The sequence below is a fragment of the Sus scrofa genome, chromosome 5 (genome assembly GCF_054392235.1).
Source record: "Sus scrofa isolate SSC_HxYL_T2T_F1_AM1 chromosome 5, Sscrofa_HxYL_maternal_Yorkshire_Landrace_v2.0, whole genome shotgun sequence".
NCBI lineage: Eukaryota > Metazoa > Chordata > Mammalia > Artiodactyla > Suidae > Sus > Sus scrofa.
The window spans coordinates 29163043-29189504 of NC_139387.1; the positions used below are offsets into that span (position 1 = coordinate 29163043).

At 35.1% G+C, this 26462-nt stretch overlaps 1 long non-coding RNA gene across 1 annotated transcript in view; it reads right to left on the minus strand.

The window, feature by feature from the left end:
- Nucleotides 1-26462, minus strand: part of LOC110260691 (uncharacterized) — a 288982-nt gene that overhangs the window by 142158 nt on the left and 120362 nt on the right. The window contains exon 2 of the long non-coding RNA XR_014803466.1: nt 23832-23980. This is a non-coding gene — a long non-coding RNA (uncharacterized LOC110260691). The remainder of the gene's footprint in view (nt 1-23831; nt 23981-26462) is intronic.

Sequence of the window (26462 nt, forward strand, 5' to 3'; positions counted from 1 at the left end):
TGTGAGAGGATCTACAGCAATAAGAAGAAAAGTGATTGTTCTGTTAGGGTTCGGTGTTGGGAAAATGAGGTAAGAATTATTTGTTAGCTTTCCATTTTCTTGTGAGTTGGGTTTTAAGGCCATCCACTGAGCCTAAGAAGAAAATGATTTGGTGTCTTAAATAGTGCTATGAATTTTACGGGGGAAAAGAATCTGAGAGAGAATGGGTGTGTGTATATGTATGAAACTTTTCCCTCATAAAATTCATTCCCCCATTTTTTTTAAAGTGACGTATAATTAATTTACAAGGCTGTGATAATTTATGCTATACAATAAAGTGATTCAGTTTACTTTTGGAGTAAAAATATTCAGATTCAAATTTTAGCTTAATTTAATGGTACCTCAAGTGGCTAATTTCAGTACCTCCAGAAAAGGCAAAAGTGGAAGGAGTTGGTTACAACAAGATTCCCAGACAACCTTTATTATTGATTGTTATATTTCATTATAGTTGATGAAAGGGATCGATTTCAGATGTCTGATGTGAGTAGTGATGAAGAGCAGTCTAGAGTCTATGAAAGCATCTTTGTTATTATATTATGTTTCTGTTCTAGGGAGAATTCCATGGATATGTACTGTTACTTTTGTCACTCTTCTCCATTCAATTATCACCTGTGCTAGTGAAAACAGGCTCCACATCATTCAATCACTCCATCAGCAAAGAAGACATTGTCCCTGACATCTTAACACTAATAATTTTGCAGCAGGAAGGAAAAGCTGAACAGGAGAAATTACATGGTGTTTTTATAATATTATTATTTATGCTTTCTATTAAGGAAAACTCTATGAAATAAGAGCACTTATATACACTTGTTAGTATTTTAGCTCTACTTGGTTCAAACATTTTTATCCAAAACTTTGAGAAAAAGTTTAGGCAAGGTTTTAATGTTACTTTGAAATTTGGCATATAGCTACTATCCATTTATTATGCATGATTCTGCTAATGAGCAGTCTCTCTACTAGTGTCGAATGAGTAATTGCTCCTTCCTTTGACTTTTTTTTGCTCCATGATTAAATATAAAACACTTGAAGAAGAGACTATATAAGGGGTATGAAATGTATCCAAAATAATTCAGCATAAACTACACCACAGCTTTCCACTTCCCACTGAGCTCTTCCCATTACGTGTCTATGTTCTGTTCAGATTGCACAATTTGCCATTACCTGAATATGTCTTGCCCATTTTAGCCTCAGTATGTTTACAACTGTCATCCTGTCTGTTAAAATACCCATTTGCCAAAGACCTAGTCTTTTTTTTTCAAGTTCCAGTAATGTGATTTTGATAAAATCATCTTCAATCATCATAATGAAAAAATTTCTTTTAACTCCAATAGCACTATGTGTACTTCTGAATCATGTATCACATAGCGTATTGAATTAGAATTGATCCTTGTGTTATGGCCACACCTGCAGTATATGGAAGTTCTTCGGTCAGGGACTGAATCTGAGCCATACCAGCTGGGGGAATTCAGGATCCTTAACCCACAGCACCTGGCTGGAGATGGAACCTGTGCTTTCGCAGCTACTGGAGCTGCTGCATTGAATTTTTAACCCACTGTACCACGGTGGGAACTCCTAGAATTGATTCTTTATGTAGTATAGACTCTACTATTTGGTAACTTCTTTGAAAGCAGACCTTTGTGCTTTCATATCTTGTCTTAGCCAAGGCCATCTTAAGCCAGCTTCTATCCAACCAACCAGGTGTGCACATGTATATAAGTTAGCCCAACCACGATCAGCAAAGCCCAACAAGGTCAACCAAACCACCCAGCTAATTTATAGACAAATGAGAAAAAAGCTTATTGGTTTAAGATAAAATATGTATGATAACTTATAGTAATAGTTAACTGCTCCAGCAGGTGACTGCCTTTGTAAGCTCTGTTCATTCTAATGAGCCAAATTAGTTGTATTTCATCTATTTTGAAAGTTACCATTAGTATATCCTCATGACTGTTTCTCTTGACATCCTGCTTTTGGAATTCAAGTTATTCCCATTAGAGGCAAAGATCACCCAGAGCTAATCCTTAGGCCTCTCTAATAATCACTTCTCTCACCATAGTCTTCTGGCAAGTTTCTTCTAGGGATGCTAAAGACTTCGCATGCTAAATATTTTACTAGCAAGTTTCAGGTACTTCAGCACCTCTAAAGACAAGTTAATCAAGTGATGCACACATCTATAGCATATTTGAGCACTTACTCTAGTTGGAAGCTCATCTGGATGCTGAGGTTTAAACATGATGAACAAGACATAATCCCTGCTCTAGGGTTGTAGAATGAATGTGGTACTTACTATTCATACATTAAGGATATAGTGATTAAGAGATGTGCTCCGATGTCATATAGTCTCAAGTTAAATCCTAGGTCAGCTACTTACAAAGAGTATGTACTTGAGCAATTTATTTTTTTCCTTACATAAAATAAAATTTGAACTAAGTATATGAATCTGAGAAACGATTACAATACATGACATTGTGAAGTACTTTGAAACTTAAATTGAAGTAATGCATGTAAAGCACTTAGGATAATACTTGGCACATAGTAACTGTTCAGCAAATGTTAGCTCCTATTATAAATAATTCAATAAATTTCAGTATGATAAATGGAACATGAGATCTGTACGAAAATGAACTTTGAAAACATAGCATAAATTATTCTCACTAGAAGGCTCAGGTAAAGCTACAGAGAAGAGGTGACACCTGACTTGAAACTTGGAGAATACAGTTGGGCAGAAAAAGCAGGAAAGATAATTCCAGAGAAGATACTGGAACAGACAAAAGCTGAAAAATATCCTTGTGTGTGAGGATCAGTATTCCATTGTTGCTAGAACACAAGATGATTGCATCGATTAAAGAGTAGAGATCAGTTTTACTACTTTGAAATAGGGAGGGTATAAAAACAAATAATTTTAATTACTATCTAATGGACATTTACTATGGACCAAGGGCTATGTTAAGCTCTTAGCCTGCAAAATTTCAATGACCTTAGGGCACTGTAGTAACATTATTATCCCACTTATTGGATGAGAGATTGAAAAACAAGTTTAGCGACTTGTCTACATTCACTTCATTGTCACAAGAAAATTACTCTAGGCACAAAGCAAATTTGTCTACCATGAAGCCAGGATTTGAATAGGCAGCATAACTTCAGAAACCATACCATCTCCTGGACCAGCCAAGGATAAAAGGCTGCCAAGGATACTCAATTTTATCTACTTTATTAAAAGTCAAAAAATCTACTGCTTACATGTGTACATGTATGATCTAAAAATAGCTTGGAATATGAATATGACCTTGGGCAATGTTAAGAGATGTGGAACTGAAGGATATGTGCCAAATCAGGAGACATTCAAATTAAAGTATTTTCTTAGCTAAATGAAAGAGTCTAAGGGTCATACTTACCCAGCCAGTCAGTTTTCAACTATGTTAAGCAGCGAAGTATCACATAAATTTTTAAACAATAGGGTAGCATGATGGGCTTTACAATTTACAAAACCCAAATCAGGAAGGATTGGATTGGAGTAGGAAGAAGTTGGAGCAAGAGATGTAAAGGAAAACTCAAATAAGGAATTAAGTTCTCTACTGGAGCAATGCAGTGAGAAGGATTACAGGTGACGGCCCAGAGACACTTTGCTACAGCCTCATGAAGCCAGCCTGTTATTTTGTTGAAAAATAAAGCTGAATGAAGATTCCCCCAAGACAGCCCTCATCCTAAGTATTAACAAATATGATCTGGGAAAGTGCTTTCTAAGGTAGATGTTAGGAAGAGCTCAATATTCCATTTCAGTATTAGTGCCTCCCTCTAGAATGCCTTACAAGGAATATCACCTCATTCTTACAAGTCCCTAGGAGACTAGAGAGGCAGAGCTATAACTCAGGCATGGCACCAAACACGAATCTGTGGCAAAAAAATGCTTGAATTAATGAAATAATTTAGTCTCAAAACTGTATGGGTTCAAATTATAGCTCTTCCGGAGTTCCTGCTGTGGTGCAACAAGATCATTGGCAGTGTCTCTATAGTGGCAGGATGCCGGTTCAATCCCTGGCCCTGCACAGTGGGTTAAAGGATACGGTAATGCTTCAGCGGGGTCTGACGTGATTGCAACTCCAGCTGGGGTCTGATCCCTGGCCCAGGAACTCCATATGCTAAGGGGGAGGGGACAAAAAAGAGAAAAAATAAACTACAGCTCTAACATACTAACTTTGTTCTATTCTTGTGTTTCTTTATATGGAGAATAAAGACACTACCTTCCTCATAAGGAAACATAAAATATGAATGTAGATTTCCTAGTACAGAGCATGGCAAGTGGTTAAGTATCTAGTAAACATAAACCATTTTTACTATTATTTCTATTATTACTAAAACCAGTCCACATAGAAATGATAGAAAGTTATGCAAATAACTGGCATTTGTAGAGCAAGTCAAATAATTAAGTTACTTTTTAAATAAAGACATATAAATCCAAGTAAAATTTATTGTAACATGTATGCTTTAATAAATATTCTGTTTGAGAGAAAAATATAAATGAAATTTCTCCCACCATTGTTAAGTAGATATTAAGCTGGATAAAAGCCTTAAGAAAAAATTACCCCTAGTCCTCTCTTCATATTTTTATGATTTTCCTTTTATAAGTTAGAAACATGATCTTTTAATCTTAACTTAGCACATCCCATTGTTAGGTAGTCAATAGGTGATATGATTTATTAAGACAAGTTATGGTTTTCATTTTTTAGATGACACGCACATTACTAGTTTTTTAGGATGACTGCAAAAGAGGACAACTTTGTCCTTCCTCCAGCCATAGAGGACTGACGTCATGTAATCAGGTCTTGACTATGTTAGTATGTCTTACCAAAAACAACATGAAATAGTGCGATCTACCAAAACTCTGACCTGACACTTTCTTTATAGGGATTTATATTAACTTGCAGAAATGTCACTGATCTTTCTTTTGATTTCTCATCAGAAGCAAATTTGATAGCTAAAACTGTTCACTGAAATTCTATAAATACTTGCTACCAAAGTGTATGAACTCCATTTAGTATATGATTTTGGAACAAAGAGTATATGTGAACAATATGTTGCTACCAACATAATACTTGCTACCAAAGTGTATGAACTCCATTTAGTATATGATTTTGGAACAAAGATTATATGTGAACAATATGTTGCTATCATTATTTGACCTTACTTTATCAAAAATATAATTTATATTTAATTGAATCAGTCAATTCTTTGCCACTACGAGTAGAATGGCATCAAACAACCCCATAAAGATTACGTTATCTTGCTTTAATCTATCAAAAACATTTCTACTTTTACTTTTCTCTCAAACAACATAGAAGAAACCGATTTCCATGGAGACAAAAATTGATAATAATATGGCATTACATAGTACACTCACTTTAAAGAAAAGGTCACTGCCTAAAGCACAGTTAACTTGAATTTCATCAAATATTGGAAAAAGTGAACATCTAAACTCTCGTCCATTATGTCCACTGGGGCCCTGGAACCTACATTTGGGAGACTAGGGCAGATGTTTGTTGATTTGCAATGAATAATGCATAGAGGAGGCAAGGTGCTTGAATGTTCTCACTGGAACTTACTTCCAGTTGAATAGGATATGAGCAAACATAGTTTCTGCCTATTGAGATTTCCCTGTTTGTAGACTCCCTTCAAATAGATTTCTGAGATCAAGAGCAAGGAATATTTTGGTCCTGGTATTTCAGGGTGCTCTTTTTCCTTTTCCATTGTATATGAAGAACAAAATATGACTAGCACCATTGGTCAGTGGATAATAGACCAAAAGGAGTGAGAGAAAACTCTTTCAAGGCCTGTTTCCCCATCAGCCCCAGTATATGACAGCAAACTGTGAGTCAGAAGAACAGAAGGCATATCATCATGAAGCACTGAAGCCCTAGTCACGCAATGTGATGCTATACTATGGTGAAAAAAGGAACAATCGCTGAATTTATTTAAGCAAATTAGTAGTATGTAGATATAGGAATGTGTATATTAATATTGTATACTTACATTAAACTCATACATAAATTAAACATTAGTTATATTGAATAGTGTTTTTTTAATATAAATTGATTTGTAGAAAGTAGAATCAGAATTAGTTATGTTCTGTTTGTTACTGCTAAAAAAGAACAATACACATTGAGGTGATCATTTGGATACTTTACACATTAAAAAAGATTTCTGTTGAAATATGTATTTTAAAAGGTCGATCTTTCCTTTAAATTTTACTACATTCTATGGATTAGTTACTTAATGACTAATTTCATTCTGCATATGAAGATAAAACCAAGGTTAGAATGAAAAAACAGTGATAATTAAGTGTGTGAGAAACTAGTACCTATGTACCCCTCACATCAGCCCCACAAAACAAGTGCTGTGATATTCACGTTACACAGAGAGAGAAACTGAGGTACAGATATTAAGTAACAAAGGTACCCAGCAAGAATTCAAGCTCATGTGGTCTGACTCCAAAGTTCACATACTTTTTTTTTTTTTGGCCACACCCATGGCATGTGGAAGTTCCCACATCATGGCAGTAACCCAAACCACTGCAGGGACAACCCAGAATCCTTAACCCACTGTGCCAAAGAGAACTCCAAAGTGCACTCTCTTAGCCGCTATACTTTGCTGCCCTAAAACTTTGCTTGAATTCCACAACTTTTCTCACATTGAGCTTTCAACAATGTTGGGACACGTGGAGAAGAAAATTAAAGAGGATAGCTTCCATATGGAAACAATTGAAAGCAACATTTGAGGGGAAATTCAACCCATACAAGCAACAGCAATGTTCCAGGATTTTTGCAATATACTGAAGATAATTTTCTAAACATCAGTATTAACCATTAATAAAAATATTTGCACATTTTGCCACATTCTGCATTCTTTGCACATGGAGTTTTTACTTTTTCTGATATTGTGACCTACTATCATCATGAAGAGAAAAATGTAAGTTTGGTGAAATTAATTTCCTAAATAATTTTTAAAAATCAGTAAGTTTTCAAACTAGTGGATCAGATGTCACTTACTCAAAGGTAGAATGAATGTAATTCATGAGTAATGAATTCATGAGTAGAATGAATGTACTCATGTACATATATACTCATATGTACTCTACTCACATGTAGAATGGAATTCATGAGCAATGAATTCATGAGTAGAATGAATGTAATTCATGCATAAATGTAAATAAATTTACTCATATGTAGAATGAATGTAATTCAAAGAGTGCCATCATGCAAGCAGTTGATTAGTCTGATTATTTACTGAGGATTTACTGGAGAGAAGGGAAGAATGAATTAGAAAACTTATCTTCATTATTCATTCATTCATTTATCAATTTATGACAGATATATAAAAGCTTCCTTCTTACTATACCCAGGCATTGTTCTCAGCATTTAGGATACAAAGGCCAACCAGTGAGACACTGTCCCCATTTTCATAGTAATAATAATCTTTCTAACAAGAAACCATTAAAATGGTACAGTCAAGAGATGAAAAAGACTGGTCTAGACTCTAGGAAGTTCAGATGTGAAAAAGGCTAAGAAGGAAATGCTAAAGGACTTGAGAGCTGAGGGTGAAAAAGAATGAGGGAAATAAAATCAACCAAAGGGGAAATTAGAAAGAAAATATTTTAAAATATGCTTTACTTAAACATCTCATGACAAATTATATCTGAATGACTATATATATCACCAACATGATAAAATATATCTAAAAGTAACAACTGACATTATACTTACGAGATTCTAGAATCACTCTAATTAAATCGGGTCAAAACTAGTTACTCTTGTAATTAATCTTCTACTATGTAGGCCTATTTTTTCTTGAGAAACTCAAAGTACTCTTATCCTTCACACACCCATTAGGAATAGTAATGTAGAAATAGGTGAGAGTTATGTGTACAGTACAAGATCTAAGGCCCTTGAATCTTAATCTTGTATGACTTCCTTCTATTCTTCCTTTATGTTCCCAATGAAAATATGTGCATGGAATACATCTTAAGAAAAATCTTAATTTTGGAAGAATTTACAGTTGCAATCTAATAAACTGTATGATAAATTAGGCTGCATTATTTGGAGAAGCATTATCAAATAGAAATGCATACTCAGTAACTTGAAAACCTACAGAATTCCAAATGACTTTCCCCCAAAATGTCCACATCTAAATGTCAGGCCAGAATTGTTTATATCTGTTATATTTAAGGAAGCATACTTAATTCAGGAGAAATGTTCCCACTAAGAAGAATAAAGTGGTGTAAGAATTGAGAGTTGACACAGGGTCAAGGGTGTGGCTGATTTAGGCTGCCTGACATAGGCTTACTTTGGTTAGGAAGTCTGCAAGAGAAACAGCACTGATTATTTCTGAGGAGAAAGCAAAAGGGAAGATCACAGGAAAGGGTGAGAAGGTTGCAAGAGGAAAAATTAGGGTGCGGGGGAATACTGCTTATCATGCCAGTCTGTAAACATAAATACCATTTTGCATTTTTGAATTTCAGTAAATACAAAGGGATAAATTAGAAGGAATATAAGAACACTAAAAATTTCATAGAAGAATGACTGGAAAACCTCATTTTAAAGATCCTGAGACAAATAAGCATCTGAAAACTATTACAGAAACCAGAAAAAGGACTGAAAGCTGGTAGAGCTGAGACATAATAAAACTTTGAGATTAACAACATGGATTCTAAAACTTGACCACCTAGTCTAGAATCTAGCCCTACAACTTACTAGCTGTGAGTCTGGTAAACCTAGGGGTAATTAAGAAACTCAATTCACCGTGAAATAATTGGTGTATGACTTGTAGAAACAAAGACTGTCGTCTCTACCCTAATTTTCTTTATTGCTACAGCCTGAGTATTTAACTATTTAACTCTTTTTGCCTTCTGCCTAAATATTTACTGATCTTGTTATATAAGTTATACTGTGATGCTTAATTTTATGATATGAAGAATACTGAGTTGATACTATGTCAGAACTAGAGTCAGTAACTTAAAATACTTTATGAATGGGTGCATGTGTTTTGGGCAAAATGCAGAATGGGTGCATGAAATTAGGTATAGTTTTAATTTAAGCAAAGAAGTATGTCTATGGGTGTTGGGTAGGTACATTGTACACTATCCTGGGAGTTTTTGCTAAATGTTGGCTGGTAGCTAGAACCTTTTCTCTGCTTCCTTCAGACCTTGGCATCCGGTTCACTAGTATGTGACGAAAGCTAAGCCAGTCACATGGTATCACTTGGAACAGAAAGTCGAAAATGAATAGCCAACTCTGACACTAGTGTTACTAACCCAAAACAGCAGTAACAGTTTAGGACTCATTCCATCCATCATGGCTTTGACTACCAGAATCTGCTGTACATTGAAGATGGTGTCATTGGAATCTAAAAGCCTATCAGTGCTGCATAAAGTATCTAGCAAGGGTGATTATCCAGCTGTGACAGCCAATCTTTTGTGCCCCATCATAAACAGTGCTGTTCTGGAGGTCCTTGGGAGATATCACTGTTTTCAGCTGTTTTCTCTTTGCTTCCATTTCCTAGTTGCTTCTTTTAACAGATTTTACATAGATTCTGTGAGATTCATGTTATACTTCAGCAGTCCATCTTCTATATTAATTGGAAAATATTTCCATAATTTACAACTAAGAACTATGAGGACACATGCATTGAGTAAGATGTTATTCTTAGTTATTACATTTTTGTTATATTAGTATATATATTGTATATACAATATATATAACAATATTATATTGTTATTTAAAAACTTTCCACATTAATTTGAAACCTGCAGCCAGGTTGGCTTCAGGTTTCAAATTAATGTGGAAAGTTTTATTTTATACAGTTTTTTTGTTTTTTGTCTTTTCTAGGACCACACCTGTGGCATATGGAGGTTCCCAGGCTAGGGGTTGAATCGGAGCTGTAGCCGCCGGCCTACACCAGAGCCACAGCAACAGGGGATCTGAGCCGCATCTACGACCTACACCACAGCTCACGGCAACTCCGGATCCTTAACCCACTCAGCAAGGCCAGGGATCGAACCCTCAACTTCACTGTTCCTAGTCGGATTTGTTAATCACTAAGCCACGACAGGAATTCCTAGGAAGTTTTAAAATAACATAATTGACTATGGGGGAATGAAAGACATCAGACCAAAGTTTCCTGACAAATAAGATAACATTAAAGAAAACTGAGATGACCATTTATGTAAATATTTTAAGGTCAGTTTCTTTTTCTAAATTAAGACCTTGATTTTTATTTATTTATTTATTTTTGTCTTTTTGCCTTTTCTAGGGCTGCACCCACGGGCATACGGAGGTTCCCAGGCCAGGGGTCTAATCAGAGCTGCAGCCACCAGCCTACGCCAGAACCACAGCAACGCGGGATCCAAGCCTTGTCTGTGACCTGCACCACATCTCACGGCAATACCAGATCCTTAACCCACTGAGCAAAGCCAGGGATCAAACCCGCAACCTCATGTTTCCTAGGTGGATTTGTTAACCACTGAGCCACGACGGGATCTCTCTTTAAGAGCAGTTCAAAGTTCTTGAGGGGGAAGGTACAGAGGTTTCCCATATACACCTGCCCACATACTTAACACAACTATCTTCATTATCAACATCCCTCCACCAGAGTGGTACATGTGATGTGTTATAATTAATGAACCTCCATTATCACCCAAAGTCCATAATGAACATTAGAATCCACCCTTGGTACTGTACCTTCTACTGATTTGGAAAAATGTATAAAGATATGTATCCAGCAATATACTACCACAGGGAATAGTTTCACTGCCCTAAAAATCCTGTGTGCCCCATCCCTGCCTATTCATCCCTCTGTACCACCAAACCTCTGGAAAACAATGATCTTTTTTCTGTCTCCATATTTTTACCTTTTCCAGAATGTCATATAGGTAAAACTATACAGCATATAGATTTTACAAATTCTTCTTTCATATAGCAATATACATTTAAAGTTCTTTCTTGTCTTGTCTTTTCATGGCTTGACAACTCATTTCTTTTTAGTGCTGAATATCTCATTGTCTAGATATACTACAGTTTACTTTTCCATTCACCTATTGAAGAACATCTTTGCTGCTTCCACATTTTGGTAAATACAAGTAAAACTGCTATAATTCTCCAAATGCAGGTCTTTGCGCATACAAACAATTTCAATACCTTTGGATGAATACCAAGGAGCACAACTGCTTGGTTGTATCATCAGACTATATTCAATTTTGTGAAATACTGTCAAACTGTCTTCCAAAGTGGCTGTACCATTTTGTATTTCCACCAGTAATGGATGAGAGTTTCTGCTGCTCCACATCCTCACCATCATTTGGTGCTGTCTGTGCTCTGGATTTTGGCCATTTTAACAGGTGGATAGTGGCATCTTGTTTTGGGTGTTTGTTTGTTTTGTTTTGTGGCTGCCTCTCAGTGTATGTAGTTGCCAGGCCAGGCATTGAATCTGAGCCAGAGCTGTGATCTATACCACAGCTGTGGAAATGCCAAATCCCTAACCCACTGCACCAGGTGGGAATCAAACCCGTGTCTCTGCCCCTGCAGAGACACCATCAATCCTGTTGGACCACTGTGGGAACTCCTAGTGAACTTTTGTTTTAATGTTCTTTCCCTGATGACATATGATGTGGGAACATATTTTCACATGCTCATTTGCAGTATGTATGTTTTCTTTGATGAGATGTCTGCTAAGGTGTTTGGCATATTTAAAACTCAGGTTGCTGTCTTGTTGAATTTTAAGGGTTCTTTGTATGTTTTGGATAATAGTCATTTATCAGGTATGTCTTTTGCAAATTTTCTCTAAGCATGTGGCTTTTTTCTCATTCTTTTGATAGTGTGTTTCACAAAGCAGAAGTTTTAAATTATAATTTTAATGAATTTTTGTGAAAAATGTAAAAGCTGTATCTAGATTTATTTTTAGCAGGTATATGCTCAAATGTTTCAACACCATCAATTTAAAGATTACATTTGATACATTTCATTACATTTGCTCCTTTTTCAAAGATGAGTTGGCTATATTTATATTGGTCTATTTCTTGAATTTCTATTGTTTCATGGATCTCTGTCTAATCTACAATACCATCCTATACTGATATCCTTAGCTTTATATTAAGTCTTGAAGTCAGACAGTGGCAGTCCTCAATTTCACTCCTCTCCTATTTAGTATGTGTTAAATTTTTTTTTTTTTTTTTGTCTTTTTGCTATTTCTTGGGCCACTCCCGTGGCATATGGAGGTTCCGAGGCTAGGGGTCGAATCGGAGCTGTAGCTGCCAGCCTATGCCAGAGCCACAGCAACGCGGGATCCAAGCCGCGTCTGCAACCTACACCACAGCTCACCGGCAACGCGGATGGTTAGCCCACTGAGCAAGGGCAGGGACCGAACCCGCAACCTCATGGTTCCTAGTCGGATTCGTTAACCACTGCGCCACGACGGGAACTCCATTTTTTTTTTTTTTTTAATATTCTGTGTCTTTTGCCTCTCCACATAAACTTTAGAATCACTGGGTTGATACTCATAAAATAATTTGCTGTGATGTTGATGGAGAAATCATTGAACGAATAGATCAAGTTGGGAAAAACTGACATCTTGACAATATTGAGTTTTCCTATCCACAACCATGGGTTATCTCTGCATATATGTAGTTCTTTGTTAATGCATCTGGGTTTTGCAGTTTTCCTCATAGAGATCTTATCCATACTTCTTAGATTTATGTATAAATATTTCATTTTAGGGGGCGCCAATGTAAATGGTATTGTGTTTTTAATTTTAAATTCTACTTCTTCATTATTGATATATAAAAAAGTGATTTATTTTTGTATGTTAACCTTATACCTGTACTTTGCTAATAGCACTTACTGGTTCCTGAAATTCTTTTATTTTTTGGACTTCTTTATGTAGGCAAACATGTCATCTGTGAACAAAGACAGTTTTTTTTTTTATATTGCCCACTTTGTATATATTTTATTTCCTTTTCTTCCTTTCTTACATTAGCCAGAATTCCAGTATGATGTTAACACCAACTAATGAGAAGGTAAAATCTTGCTATGTACCTGAGTCAGTGGGAAAGCCTCAAGTTTCTCACTATTAACTGTGATGTTAGTTGTAGGTTTTTGGTAATTATTCTTTGATCAAGTTGAGGACATTTCTCTCTATTTTAGCATTGAGTTTTTATTTTTTATTAACAAAATTTTTTTTTGTCTTTTGTCTTTTGAGGGCCACACCTGGCATATGGAGGTTACAGGCTAGGGCTCAAATTGGAGCTCTAGCTGCCGGCCTACACCACAGCCACAGCAACATGGGATCTGAGCCACATCTGCGACCTACACCACAGCTCATGGCAATGCCGGATCTTTAACCCACTGAGTGAGGCCAGGGATCAAACCCACAACCTCATGGTTACTGGTCAGGTTCGTTAACCACTGAACCACAATGGGAACTCTTAGAGTTTTTAATCAAGAATGGATGTTGTTTTGTCAAAAGTTTTTCTGTATCAATTGATATAATTCCATGATTTTTCTACTTTAGTGTGTTGACGTGATGGATTACATTAATTCATTACTGACTGTTAAAGCAGTCTTACATACCTGGGGTAGACACCCGGTCATGTTGTGTAATTATTTTCATACACTGTTCAATTCAGTTTGTTAATACATTGTTGTGAATTTCTGCATCTATGTTCATGAGAAATACTGGACTACGGTTTTGTTTTCTTAAAATGTCTTTATCAGGTTTTAGTATTAAGGTAATGCTGGCCTCAGAATAAGTTAAAATAAGTTAAAAAGTATTTTGTTTTTATGCTCTGGAAGAGAGTGTAGAGAATTGGTACAGTTTTTTCACCAAATGTTTGGTTGAATTCACCCGTGAACACATTTTTTGTCGGTTGTTTACTTTTTGGAAAGTTATTAATTATTTACTTGATTTCTTCAATAGATAAAGGGCTCTTCAGATTATCTATTTCATCTTGGGTGAGTTTTGCAGATTTTGCTATTCAAGGCACTGATCCACTTGATCTAGGTATCTAATTTGTGAGCAAGTAGTTGTTTACTGCATTCCTTTATACTCTTGAATATCCACAGGGTCTGGAGGCAGGTGCCTTCTTTCATTTCTGACATTAGTAACGTGTGTCCTATCTCTTTTTTTTCCCCCTTACGTAACATGGCTGGAGGATTATATAATTTATGGCCATTTTTCAAAGAACCACTTTTTGGTTTTGTTGATTGTCTCTATTGATTTCCTATTTTTGGCCTCATTTATTTCTACTCTATTCTTATTGTTTCTTTTCTTCTGCTTACTTTGAATTTAATATGCTCTTCTTGTTCTATTTTCCTATGGAGGAAACATAAGTTACTGACTTTAGATTTTTCTTCTTTTTTAATATACGCATTCAATGCTATAAATTTCTTCCTGGAAATTCCTGTTGTGGCTCAGCAGGTTATGAAACCTGACTAGAATCCATGAGGGTGCAGGTTCTATCCTTGGCCTGGCTCACTGGGTTAAGGATTTGGCACTGCTGTGAGCTGTGGCGTAGGTGAGAGATGCAGCTTGGATCCCAGACTGTGGCATAGGCTGGCAGCTGCAGCTCAGATTTGATCCCTAACCTGGGAACTAGTGGTCAAATATGCCACTGGTGAGGACCTGAAAAAAAAAGAAAGAAAGAAAAAGAGAGAGAAGGAAAAAAACTTTCTAAGCATTGTTTTGTTGCATTTGACATATTTTGGCAAGTTGTGTTTTTATTTTCATTTAGTTCAAAATATTCTTCTAAATTTTTCTTGGACTTGTATTATTTAGAAATGTGCTGTTAAATCTTCATGATTGTTTTTTTCCAGTTATTTTTCCATTAGTGATTTTTAGTTTAATTCCATGGTGGTATGACAGAAGACATCGTATGTATCCTATTATTTTAAATCTGTGAGAAGGTGTTTTATGGTCCCAAATGTAGTCTGTCTTGTTGAATGTTCCATGTAAGCATGCTGAGAATGCGAACTCTGCAACCCTGCTGTTGCTGGATGAAATAGTCCATATATGTCAATTGTGTCCAGTTGATTGATGGTGTTGTTAAGTTCCACGATGTCTTTACTGACTTTCTGCCTGCTAGATCTGCCCATTTCTGACAGAGGGGTGTTGAAGTCTTGAAATTTATTAGTAGATTTCATTTTTTCCCCCCTTGCATTTCTATTGGTTTTTGCCTCAGGTAGTTTGATGGTCTGTTGTTAGGCATGTTAAGAACTGTTAAAGTTTCTTTGGAGGACTAATCCTCTTTCATTATGGAATGCCCTTCTTTATCCCTGATAACTCTGCCTGCTTTGAAGTTTGCTTTGTCTGAAATTCACACAACCACCCCTTTCTTTTGGTCAGTGTTAGCACTGTATATTTTCCTCCATCCATTTTCTTTTACTCTCTCTGTCTTTATAGTTAAAGAGAGTTTCTTATAGACAACATATGGCTGAGTCTATTTTTTTTTTATTCGAGTCTGACAATCTCTTTATTTTACCTGATGCAGTTTGACTTTCAAAATGATTATTGATCTAGTTATATATCTATCACATTTATTACTTTGTTCTATTTGTTAACCTTTTCTCTGTTCCTATTTTGTCTTTCACTCTTTTTCTCCCTTTTGTGGATTTAATGGAACATTTTATATGATTCCCTTTTCTTCACCAATTGCTCTTTAATTTTAGAAGATTCTATTGATACATCCACTACCTCAGAAACTGTTTCCTCAGCTGTGGCCAGTCTACCAATAAAACCATCAAAGACATTCTTCATTTTTGTTACACATTTCTTATGTCGCACATCACTTTTTCGTTCATTTTTAGGATTTATAATGCCCATCTTTACCTGCATACTGTCTACTTTATCCACTGAATCCTCAGCATATCAGTTATTGTTTTAAATTTCTAATTTGATCATTCTAACTTCTTTGACATATCTGATTCTGATGCTTACTCTGTTTCTTCAAATTGTGTTTTTTTGGCCTATGGTATGCTTGTGATTTTTCTCGATAGCTAGACACGATATACTGGGTAGTACAACTGTAATAGACCTTGGTAATGTGGCGCTTAGGTATAAAGGGAGAGGAAACAAGCCATAGTCCTATGATTAGTTCCCATTCTTTCAGTGAGTACATGCCTCTGGATTGTAAATTTCATAGTTGTTTTTTTTTTTTTTTCTCCCCTCATTGGTGACTAGAATGGCCTGGAGTTATGTATCTCCCCTCCTTCAGGTCAGTTAGGCTCTGACAATACCCCATTAGGTTAGAGTCTAGTGAGTTAGTTTCCTGTGTAGTCAGATCTTCTTAAAAAGAAAAGAGTGCTTTGGTGTTATCTCAAGAGGATCCCTTTGCCTTTCCTTCTGCTGGAGGCATAAGATTTTTCTCCAGTAATTACTCTGGGAATCTGGATGAGCTCCTGGGAGTATAGCTCACAATATTTTGGGGAATCCCCTTATGACTGAGTCCCCGTGAAATCTTTAACTCTGAGTCGTTCACACTGAGCCTCCAGCAATCTGACAATTACAGTTCAGATTTTCTTGTCCCATCACTGGTTTCTGTGGTGATGTCTGCATTTGAATCTCTGCTGTAGGAAGCTGTGACTCTCTGTATTTCCCTGTCTTTCTCTCCAGTCTTAAAGAGCTTGCCCTATATTCTCCCTTTTTTTAGGAATCCAAGAAGAGCTGTTGACTATTGAGTCTGTTCAGTTTTTAACATGTTATTAGGACAAAGTGCTGACCTCCAAACTCCTTATATTTGAAAGCAGAAAGTTATATAAATTTTTAATCATTCATATAGCTTCAATTTATTGGGCAATTGTCATTCCCTTCAGTATTTTTATGTCAGGCTGACTTCTGAAAATCCAGATAAAGAAATTATTATCAAGCTACCAAAAAAGCTTTACTTGGTTGCCAGTAGGTGTATTGTCACAATATTGTCTTTTGTAACTTTTTTCTGTTTATTATTATCTATAAAGCAATAATATTGGAAAAGATATAGAGCAGTAGATAAGGGAAGAAAATGAAATCAAGCACAGGAACTAGACTTCCTATGAGATGAAAATATTTTTCCTTATTTTTTATCATTGATTGACTGACAAAAGGACTGTGGAGAAAAGCACTTTTAGAACTTAGTAATGGGAAAGCTGAAAGAAGCATATATTTATTTCTGTGGTTTAATATATAATTCTATAGTAACTATCAGATAATAAAAATATCATACATAGGTAAGGTAAACGCATCATACATTATAATAGATATTGACCAAAATATTTTATAACATCAATTTAATGTTCAATAACTGATTATTAAAACACATATTAAGATTTCGAAGAACAAATTCTAGAAAAGTAAATGAGCCTGCCATAGCAGTCATATATTTTTAAAATAAACTCCCCTTTATTAAATTGCAGGGGAAAAGTGGCTCTCCAGAGTAAATGTATTACAATCCAGTTCTTATTTAAAATACTTAATTCAAAGAATCACTAAAATAATGCTTGCTTTTAGAAACCTATTATGATATTCCAGCCTATTTTCAGAAGAATTCTGGGACACCATTAGTCATAACTCAGGTATCTTATAATAAGAATAATCACCAAACATTACACATGATACATATACACTAAAGTCGAGGCAATTTATCTATTTCTCTTATAACTATCACAAGATGATTAGATGATGTCTGTAAAAACAATTTTCTTGTCTCCATATACACTGAAGGACAAAAAATTTATTTACCAGGAATTTTAAAGTACAGTTATGTTTCATTTCCTTTAAACAAATAATTACTTTCGATATATTTCAGTGTTTGAGTGTGTTGCTCTTTTTTCTATTTTTAGAAGGATCAAATCATACTCATATTTGTGTAATATTTGTAACAGTTGACCCCATTAATGTCTATAACGATTATATACTCTAATCATGCTATCTTTTAAAGTAACCTCTTTGGGTATTAATTTATCATTAGTATTACATGGAAAGTTCCAAACTTAGCTTTATCAGAAAAAAAAAAATGCTCTGAAACAAAAAGGCATTTTCAAAATTATCCTTCAGAAATGAAGAGGTTACCTTATTTTTTGGGGAATTCACCTAGAATGTCATATTATGGAACATTCTTTTAATTATTTATTTTAAAATATTTAATACCGAGAAAAATGGAATACTCTCTCAATGCTAGTTTTAGATTATTTTAGGTTACTAGGATGAATTAATTATAAAGAACAAAAGATAACTAATACAAATCTAATAAATACTCCTGATTATGACTTCATAAATGCTGACTGGCTTTAAAATGTATTTTTTAATTATCTTGTTTTAAAAATCATAAAGTATTTCTAAAGAAGGTCATAGGAATACACCTCCAGTATAAATGAGTTTACTGCCTTAACATTATTCAAACTGTGGCTTTAGGTTTAATTTCCATTGAAAACATACACATAATTGAAACATTACTATGTTTCAAAAAACTAATACAGAAATGAAAGTATTATATTCCAGAAAGCAAAACTATATGACTCAGAAAAATGGTTCTGGAGATTGCCAAAAGGAGAGTAAAGAATCTGGATAAAATTTTTCATATTTCATCAGTGCAAAAGAGTATTATGTATAAATGGGTATATTAGATAATATGGGATTTAATTATATATATATAGCTATTTTTAAAATATAGGATAGAAATTTATGTTGTTTATGACAATATTTAGTCAAAAGTAATTCTTTTTTTTGTCTTTTATCTTTTTAGAGCCACATCTGTGGCTTATCAAGGTTTCCAGGCTAGCGATCGAATTGGAGTACAGCTGCGGCCTGCACCACAGCCATACCAGATCCAAGTCACATCTGAGACCTATACCACAGCTCACGGCAACACCAGATCCTTAACCCACTGAGCGAGGGCAGGGATGGAACCCACAACCTCATGGTAAGTCTGATTAGTTTCCACTGTGCTACAATGGGAACTCTGAATTTTTGGTCATCTTATAAGAAAATTTTTGAGCACCTTATGAATGTCCAAATAGCTATATAACTAAAGACAAATAAAAATAAAATATTATTAAGAAGTAAAAATTATTTCAAATTATTAAAATTATAATTATTTTTGAAACATCTTTTTGGCTCTAGTAATTTGAGCTGAGATTTACTCTGTGTCTTAATTTTCTCATTTTTAACCACTTCCTAATTCATTTTATATGTTTGAAAAGCTGAAAACCACAGACTTTGGAGAAATTTTATGTCTTTGAATGCTACATTTCTATGTCTTATTATGATTATAGATTGGGACTATACAGTATTTCTTTGAAGTGGAGTGATTAGTCACATATTCTTACTCAGGAGGTAAATATTTTGGTGTCTTTTGCTAGGAAAGGAACAAGTCCAGTGATTTGTAATTTTCTTCTAACCAGAAAATGAGATCATAGTTTTAAGAAAATAAAAAATGAATTTTACTCATTAATATAACTGCTATATTTGTATTGAACGTTAGAATTTTTAAAACAACTTCTATATTTAAAGTAACATGCAATGCTTCCAACACACACTTGAGGGAGAATAAATACTCTTCTTTGTTGGTTCTTTATGTACCACTTGACTGTAATGTGTTTGCCTATTTCTTTATTCAGATTCTGACGTCCCTTTTCTCATATTAACTTGGGGACACTCTCTTTCAAGTTGCATTACACATGATTCTAAATATCTCCTTTCAGTAAATTACCACAAATTTATGAATATCAGAATTGAGTTTATTTCTTATAAAAATGTATGTTGGCTTTTTATTAATTTTAAACAAAATTCAAGCACTCATTTATTTAGTATAGCCCCTCTACATGTATTGCTCTTTTTTTTTTTTTTTTTTGGCTTTTTAGCTTTTCTGGGGCCACTCCCATGGCATATGGAGGTTCCCAGGCTAGGGGTCTAATCAGAGCTGTAGCTACCAGTCTACACCACAGCCACAGCAACGCGGGATCCAAGCCACGTCTGCAACCCACACCACAGCTCACAGCAATGCCGGATCCTTAATCCACTAAGCAAAGTCAGGGCTCGAACCCGCAACCTCATGGTTCCTAGTCGGATTCGTTAACCACTGAGCCACAACGGGAACTCCTATATTGCTTTTTGATACATTAGAACTTATTCTTGCTATGTTTTAAAAAATATTCTAAAGTTACTTTCCTTTTCTCTCTTATTAAAAATACTTTCCTGTTGTGGCTCAGCAGGTTAAGCACCCAACTAGCATCCATGAGGATGTAGGTTCGATCCCTGGCTTTATTCAGTGGAATTGGCATTGCCGTGAGATGTGACATAGATCACAGATGTGGCCTGGATCAGTCATTGCTGTAGCTGTGGTGTAGGCTGGCAGCTGCAGCTCCAATTCAACTGCTATCCTAGCCCAAACTTCCAGGTGCAGCCCTAAAAATAGAAAAAAAAAAAAAAAAAAAGTACTTTCCTGTCTTTCCCTTATTGTAGAGAGCAGATATCAGTTTCTATACTTTTTTAAAAATGCATACATTCTATTTTGGTCTTACAGTGACTTTCCTTAAGAATCATAATCTTATATTTAAATTTCTTATACTTATTGATGACTATTTCTCATATTTTATGAGATAAGTATTTGAGTACCTTCAGATATCCACCCCTTTCTGTAATGCTGATTTTGTTTTGGCTGATAATTTCTTGGTTGGTAACACTCTGACCTGTGAGTTCATGTTCACCTGTGAGTGATAAATCTTGGGAAAATGTCAAAGACCTAGACACAGACTGTGCTTACAGGTTAAGACGTGGGTGAGTCTGAGTCCCATACAGGCAATCATGTTGATTATTCCTTTTGTTGTTCCTCTGTAAGACAACACCTCTTGTCAGTGTTTCAATTTTAAACTATTTTTGGAGGAGAATAATGTGGAAAAAATAAAGATTTTAGCTAATATACCAAGTGTGTGCTTCTGGAGGAAGAAGTATCTAATATTATCTTATCTGATTACGGCTAAAATACCTCTTCCATCATCATTCATTAATTCCTCTTCTCAGCAGACCTCTTAAGCTGCCTTGATGTTAATAACACTTAATGGAGATGACTGGACTATTGCTGGTAATTTCCGATTAAGGCCAGAATTTATTTTCACACTTACCCCCTTATGACTCCTTCTAGGAACCTAGGTTGTGGTCTCTACGTTTTTAGTTTTGTATCTGTATATCACAAGGCTGCTGCCAGAATGATTTTCTAATATTTGACATAGGGAATCATAGATAAAATAAGATCAAGAAACAGATATATTAGAATTTGTAGCTAAAGTGCACTCATCTGGAAGAAGTCTGGAAGTAGTTGAGCATAAAAATCTAAGTAATTATCAAGACAATGTTTAGAATTTAAGTAAGGAAATAGAGGATCTAAATAAAACAATTACCAAATAGTTTTAACAGCCATATATAAATATTCCTCAACAACAGAAGACATTTATTTCTTCAGTGCTCATGGGAAATTCTCTAGGGCAGATTACATGGTAGGTCACAAAACTAGTCTCAACAGATTTAAAAATCACACATATCATCTGCCTACAGTAGGATGAAGTTAGAAATCAACAAAAGGAAAACTAAAAATTCATAAACATATAGAAATTAAACAATATACTCTTAAATACCCAATGATTCAAGGAAGAAATCATAAGGGAAGTTAGAAAATAAAGATAAATGAAAGCAAAAATGCAATATACCAAAGCATATGAATGCAGTGAAAGCAGTACTCAAAGGAAATTTATATATATAAATATTTGCATTAAAAAGAAAAAAGATCTCAAATCTATAACTTTACACTCAAGAAAAAAATAGAAAATCTCAACACACCCAGAACTCGAGATTGAATCAGTAACCCAAATCCTTCCTACTAAGAAAAGCTGTGGACCCTATGGCTTCACCAGTGAATTCCAATAAATATTTAACTAATTATTAACACCATTTTTATACTTTCCAAAAAATTTAAGAGGTGGTAACTGTTACTACATCGTTCCACCATGCCAGTATTCTCTGAAACCAAAACCAGAAAGACACCATGAGAAAATAAAACTACAGAACAATATACCTACATGAATAAAGATGCAAAATCTTCAGCAAAATATTAGCAAATAAAATCCCAAAACATATTAATAATATTATTAACCATGATCAAATGTGAATTATCAAGGACATTAAAGGGTGATTCAACATGAGAAAAATAAGGTAATGCACTGTATTAATAAAAGTATGGGGAAAAAAACTACATGATCATCTAAATTTCTTAAGAATTTTCAGAATATTGAGAATAGAAATAAAATCCCCCAACATGATAAAGTGTATTTATGAAAAACCCACAACTGACATCATGCACAATGATGAAAGACTGAACAATTTTCCTTCCAAGATCATGAACACAGATACCCAGTTCCACCACTGCAATTCAACATTGTACTGGAAGTTTTAGACACAACTGCTAGGCAGTGAAAAGAAATACAATTATCCAAATTAAGAAAACAAAAATATGATCTAATGAATGAGAGAAAATATTTTCAAATTAATTGCAAAAGTATAATATATAAAGAATATTAAAGAATATATAAAGAATCCCTAAACTCAATAATGATATGAGTTTCCTGGTTGCTCAGTGAGTTAAGGATCTAGTATTGTCACTGCTGTGGTGCAGATTAGACCCATGGCCTAGGAACTTCCACAGGCCACAGGCATGGCCAAAAAACAAACAAAACAACACCAACACAAACAATGATAGACAGCCTACATAAAAAATGGACAATGGACTTTGAAGAAATAGTTCCTCAAAGAAAATATACAAATGACTAATTACTTATGAAAGAACACTCATCATTAACAGTCATTAGAGAAATGCAAACCAAAACCACAATGAAATACGACTTCACACCTACTACCTTGGCTAAATAATATAAGCAAACAAAAAAAAAGTAAACAGAACCAGAAAATAACACAGTGTTGGCCAGCATGTGCAGAAATTGGAACACTCATACATTGTTGTAGAGACTGTAAAACGGTGCAGCCACTGCATAACATTTCAGGAGTTTCTTAAAACATTAGATACAGAAGTACCACAGAACCCAGAAGTTTTGCTCCAAGATATATATCTACAAGAATTGAAAGTAGGGACTCAAAGAGATGTTTGTACATCAATGTTCAGAGCAGCATTATTCACAACAGCCAAAAGATGGAAACAACCCTCTGAGCATCTTTAGATGAATGGATAAACAAAATATGGCATATGCTTCACTGGAATACTATTCAACCATAATAGGAATGAAATTTTGATGTATGCTACAATATAGGCCTTATAATCGCTGTGCTAGGTGAAATAAGCCAGATTTAGAACAACAAATAGTGTATGATGCCACTTACCTGAGGTACTAGAATTGACAAATCCAGAGACACAGAAGGAATAGTGGCTACTTGGGCTCAGAGGGAAGAAGTATTATTGTTCAATGTTTAAAACCTTTTGAATTATGACGAAAAATTTTTGGATATATATAGTGATGATAGTTACACACCACTGCTAATGTATATAAGGCTACTGAAGTGTGAAATTACAAATGGTTAAAATGACAAACATTATGTATATTTTGCCAAAATAAAACAATAATAAGCACAATCTCTATGGGTCAGGAATACATGCCCAGCTTAGCTCAGCCTTCTACTACAGAGTCTTTCATAATATTGCATTCAATGTGCTATCCAGCACTGACGTTTCATCTGAAGATTCTAACTAGGGAATAACAATCTGCTTTCATACTCACATGTACGGTTGTTGGTTGGTTCAGTTACTTGAGGGTTGTCAGACTGAGAAGCTTAGTTTCTCATTCATTAGTGCTCACTCTCAGTTCCTTGCCACATGGTTTTTTCAACATGGCTGATTCTTTCATCAAAGCGAGAAACAAAGAGTATGCTGGAAAAACAGAAGTCATAATCTTTTGTTACCTAATCACATGAGTGGCATCTCATTATCTTTGTCATATTTACTATATTGGTTAAAATTAAGTGACTAAGATAAATTCAGAGGAAGAGGATTACACAAGCATAATATCGAATGAAGGAAGGTAGGATTCATCCTGGATTCACAAGGATGGTTTAACATATGCAAATCCATCAACGTCATACACCACTAAAAAAAGAAAAGTCAAAAACCACATGATCATCTCAATAGATGGAGAAAAGGTATTTGACAAAGTCCAGCATCCATTCATGATCAAATATTTTACCAAAGTGGGTATAGAGGGAACATACATTAACATAATCAAAGCCATTTAAGACAAACCCACAGCAAATATAATACTCAATGGAGAAAAGCTGAAAGCCTTCCCACACAAATTCAGAATAAGTGCCCACTCTCACCACTTTTATTCAACATATTATTGGAAATCCTCGCCACAGCAATGAAAAAAACAAAAGAAATAAACGGTATCCAAACTGGAAGAGAAAAGCTAAAACTGTCACTGCATGCAGATGACATAACACTACATATAGAAAACCATAAGGACTTAACCCCAAAATCAAACTGATCAACAAATTCAACAAAGTAGAAGAATATAAGATTACCATTCAGAAATCAGTCATATTTCTGTATATTAACAATGAAATATTAGAAAAGGAATACAAAAATATGATACCTTTTGAAATTGCACCCCCAAAAGTAAAATACCCAGAAGTGAAAGTCTTATATGCCAAGAACTGTAAAACATTAATCAAGGAAACTGAAGAAGATGCAAAGAAATGGAAAGATATTCTATGCTCCTGTATTAGAAAAATTAATATTGTAAAAATGGCCATACTACTCAAAGCAATCTACAGATTCAATGCAATCCCTATCAAATTACCCACGACGTTTTTCACAGAACTAGAACAAACAATCCAAAAATGCGTATGGAACCACAAAAGACCCAGAATTGCCAAAGCAATTCTGAGGAACCAAAAACCAAGCAAGAAGCATAACTCTCCCAGACTTCATGCAATGTTACAAAGCCACAGTCATCAAGACAGTGTGGTACTGGTGCCAAAACCGATAGACCAATGGAAAAGAATAGAGAACCGAGAAATAAATCCAGGCACCTATGGTCAATTAATCTTTGACAAAGGAGGCAAGAATATAAAATGGGAAAAAGACAGTCTTTTCAGCAAGCATTGCTGGGAAACCTGGACAGCTGCATGCAAATCAATGAAACTAGAACATACCCTCACACCATGCATGAAAGTAAACTCAAAATGGCTGAAAGATTTAAATATAAAACAAGACACCATCAAACTCCTGGAAGAGAACACAGGCAAAACATTCTCTGACATCAACCTGATAAATGTTTTCTCAGGTCAGTCTCCCAAGGCAACAGGAATAAAAGCAAAAAAAAAAAAAAAAAAAAAAAAAAAGACAACCCATGGAATGGGAGAAAATAATTTCAAACGATGCAGCTGACAAGGGCTTAATCTCTATAATATACAAGCAATTTACCCAACTCAACAGCAAAAAAGCCAACAGCGCAATGGAAGAAATGGGCAAAAGACCTGCATAGACCGTTCTCCAAGGAAGATGCACACAGATGGCCAACAGGCACATGAAAAAATGCTCAGCATCCCTTATTATCGGAGAAATGCAAATCAAAACTACCATAAGGCACCACCTCACACCAGTCAGAATGGTCATCAGTAATAAGTGTACAAATAACAAATGCTGGAGGGGGTGTGGAGAAAAGGGAACCCTCCTGCACTGTTGGTGGCAATGTAAATTGGTACAACCACTATGGGAAAAGAATATGGAGGCACTTTAGAAAACTATACCTATAACTACCATATGACCTAGCAGTCCCACTCCTGGGCATATATCCGGACAAAACGTTCCTTGAAAAAGACACATGCACCTGCATGTTCATTGCAGCACTATTCCCAATAGCCGAGACATGGAACAACCCAAATGTCCATCAACAGATGATTGGATTAAGAAGATGTGGTGTATATATATACAATGGAATACTACTCAGCCATAGAAAAGAACGAAATAATGCCATTTGCAGCAACGTGGATGGAACTAGAGACTCTCATACTGAGTGAAGTCAGAAAGAGAAAGACAGATACCATATGATATCACTTACGTCTGGAATCTAATATATGGCACAAATGAACCTTCCCACAGAAAAGAAAATCATGGACATGGAGAACAGACTTATGGTTGCCAAGGGGGAGGGAGTGGAATGGACTGGGAATTTGGGGTTAATAGATGCAAACTATTGCCTTTGGAATGGATAAGCAATGAGATCCTGCTGTATAGCACTGGGAATTTTATCTAGTCACTTATGAAGGAGCATGATAATGTGAGAAAAAAGAATGTATTTGTGTATGCGTAGCTGGGTCACCATGCTGTACAGTAGAAAAAAAATTGTATT